Genomic DNA, 3,903 nt, shown 5'->3' on the forward strand with positions numbered 1-3,903 from the left:
ATATAGAGATATAGTAATAATCACACAGAGACAGACGTTCAGGAATAAAAAACTAATAACTAATAATTAAAGAAAATCATCCAGATTCGGAAAAAAAATGGTGGTTAGTAAGAACGTACTGGTTCTAGTTGTGAAGGACAAAACTCCAGTGTAATCAATACAGCTGATGATCAATCAATACACAAGTTTATTATGTTTAGTAAAAGAAGAGGAAGCTCTCTTCCTCATTATATTTATGTCTTCCCATTTTGGGATTCTTGTAGTTTTATTTGAAACGTGTTAAACGTGCGACACAAACTGCATGAACGTGTTGATGTGTGATGAACGAGTCGGAGCGTTTCTATGATTTAAAAAATTCCAAACTTTGCGTCAGGAAATGAAATTATTCAACGCAACGTTTACAAAAAAGTCAAGTAATAAAAGTTGAAGAAAAGGAAATTCTTGTGGCGTGCAGCGAGACGCTCAGAGCGTCGGTTCACGTTTCCGACATGAAACGGCTCTGATATGATTTTAATGAAAACTTCCTGTTTTCCTTTCCGTTGAAAAAAAAAAAAAAAAAGAAGAAGATATTTTTTTCCAACTCGATAAATTTAATTAATCTAAGCAACAACAGGCAGCATCAGCTTGATCATTAGTCGCAATCGATCAATAAATAGTAATATGGTGACAGAACACGATTTGCTGAAAGTTTTCCAGTTCAATGCTGGAGTGATGGAGCAGCTATACTTCTAAAACTACATATTATACACTACCTTACTTTAATACTTGTAGTTGTACTTTAGTTATAAAATAATCTGAACACAAAACAGCTTCAGACACACATTTAAAAAAAACAAAAAACAGGTGTAATGATCTAAACTAATAAATCCTAGAGAGACAAAAGTCAAATTAAACGCCGCTGCTGGCGGAGAATAAAAGACTGGAAGCCTCTGAATGAAGGAGTGAGATCATAAAGACGGTTTGAAGGATGTCAGCTGTTAAAGTTCAGCCGGACGGCGTGAATGTTTCCCCGACGTTTGTCCCAAAAACACAGGAAAAAGTTACGGCTGCGGCTCAGGAAGTCAACGCGTTCAGTCCGGCAGGAATTAAAGGAAAAAATGCAGCGAAGAAATGTGAGATATTTGAGGAATGCTACCTCCAGCGATGAAGAAGATTGACAGAAACTTACACAATATCCGACAAACTGAAAGTTTACACCCGGGGAGAAACGTGAGCAGCAGAGCGACGCTCTTCAGAATGACCAGACACTTGTAGGAGCTTACCTGGAGAGCAGAGCGGGAGGGCAGGTGGAATAATGTGAAATGTGGATTTTAAAATGAACGCAGGCTTGGATTTCTCCTCGTCTCCTTCCTGAGGGAGTCCGTTTGAAGCGAGAGGAGGGCAGGAATTTCAGGAATTAGCCGTGGTATGACATGAAGCCTGGAAAAAGCCAGAGAAAAAGACCATGGGAGGAAAGGAGGGGAGGGGAGGGGAGGGGAGGGGAGGTCTGACCGGTCAATACGTAATGATGAGGGGGAGGAGAGGAGGCGGGGGAGGAGGGGTCGTAAAAGGAAAGGGTGGCCAGAGGAGGCGGGAGGGGTTTCGAAGGAAATATGTGGCGTAAGAAAACCCTGGAAAAAAAAAACGGAATATAGAAAATTGACTTTTTTCTCTTATGGGAATACAGTTAATTCAATTTTTAAAATTTTTTTTTTACTAATAACTAAATTTGAAGTGAATCTAAAAATAAAGCTGACAATATTAAAGGTGAGATGTTATAGAAAACTGTGAGTTTATGAGATGTATTATTATTATTATTCAACTAAACTGAATGACATTAAAAGAGTTACTGCACATAATAGCTTTATAAATAAAATAATCAATAATGTTTACAATAATATAAATATATATGTATAATAATGTAATAATAAAAATGACAAATTATTAACTATCAAAACCATCAAATCATAAAAGTCGTTATAAACACATTAAGCAAAAAGCTTGAATAAAATGCGTCTTGAATAAGTAATAAAATATTTATCTCCCCTCAGATACATCAAATCAAATGTAGAAACTTCTCAGAACTTAATCAGGTTGAAATATAAAGTTTGTAATAAAAGGAATTTTATCCTTGACAGCAGGAAATCTGTCACAGCAGTGACCCCTGGGGGGCCTTGAGGGGATGACATGGGGCCCCTTACTATTATTATTATTATCATCATAATCATTATTATTATTATTGAAGCCAGAAGGTTCTCAGTTTAAATCATTTAGGCCTTTGTTTTATTTTATTTTTACGAGTGCTTCCTCTTGTATTTCAAAATAAAGGTGAAGCTCCAGGTATGACGTTCTTCAACTTTCTATCTGATGGATTTCCCCGGAACTTTGTAGGAGGGTTGAGGATTGGTTTATGGGCTGGATCTACAAAATGTAATAATTATGGAAGATATTTTTACGTATAATTTTGCATAAACCTCATTTACTTTGTTCATCGTTACTTAAATATAAACTTATAATTTCAGTTGGAAATTATAGGTTGAATTAAAATACTAACTGAATTGTGAGGCTCATATGTTTATTACAGTCTTTAAAATGTAATTCATTCTGCCCGTTTATTATTATTTTATGTTTTCCTCGCATCTGGCTTTTATTCTACTGACCTACTGACGACATAAAACCACCTGGAGCTGCGTGTTTGTCTGCCTGTAAATACAGATTTGGTGGTTTTTAGTGCTGTGTCGTGAATCCTAACTATAGTTTCGTGTCTAGCGACGACATTAATGTTTTAAAAACAACACAGAATTGACTCATGTTTTAAAAGCGTGAGACGTGAAGGTCTGACCCGGTCAAACAGCGCCCTTTTGTGGACATCTCTGGAACTACACCACACATGTTCACGGCCTGCAGGAATTTTCTATTGTTTTTAACGATGAATTCCACGTTCTTTAAGAGTCCACTGATTCCACACCAACCACAAAAACATTCATCCCTCCACGTGTTGTTGTCTACGCTCACCGGAAGTCGCTGTGCCGCCCCAGGAACCGTCACCCGCTCCTCTTTTCAGTCGTGTTTTCTTCTTCATGCTGCCCACTCCGCCAGGTGTTTCACCACGTGACGTCCAATCAACCAATCAACCTTCAACAAACCAGCTTCACCACTGAACCGCGTGAGGTGTCAAAGGGGCGTTTTGTTAGTAATTGATTTACCAACGCTGTCATCCATTATTATTACTCTCTCCATAGAAAATAAATTTAAATGTCTCACCTGAGGGAACAGGAAAACAGCGCCCCCTGCAGTTTCACCAGTGAAATACATCACGGGCTTTTAACGGGGACTCAGGTGAGGCTCTAAACGTTCCAGTCAGTCTCACCGTAGTGGAGTCCAGAAAATGTCTCAGATGATGGTTTAGAATGTATAACGTTCCAATGTATGACATTAAAGTGGAAAATATTAAGTTTTCAAATGCACTCATCTTTTTCTATTTTCATTCACGTCCTAATTTTACTGTGGAAGGATGGATGGAAAGAATCTGTTAAACTTCGGAAAAGATCATAATGAATGATCCCATCCAGGATTTATTTTTTGCTTAATTTAACATTTTTTCAACACTTTCCTTACTGACACTAAACCATTAATGTAACACTGTGTGTGTGTGTGTGTGTGTGTGTGTGTGTGTGTGTGTGTGTGTGTGTGTGTGTGTGTGTGTGTGTGTTTGGGGGGGGTTGTTACGGATTGATGGAGTTGGACACACACCTTCATCATTCCATCGACACAACGTAAAAATATTTTTTAGAAAATAGATTTTCCAGAAATTCCCGGCACCTACAGGTGAGGGGATAATGATGATGATGATGATGATGATGGTGATGATTATGCCCCGTCTTCCTCTGCTATTTTACGTACACAGAAACTTTCCATCTGGAG

Source organism: Antennarius striatus, chromosome 4 (assembly GCF_040054535.1).
Source record: "Antennarius striatus isolate MH-2024 chromosome 4, ASM4005453v1, whole genome shotgun sequence".
In the NCBI taxonomy this organism is placed as follows: Eukaryota; Metazoa; Chordata; class Actinopteri; order Lophiiformes; family Antennariidae; genus Antennarius; species Antennarius striatus.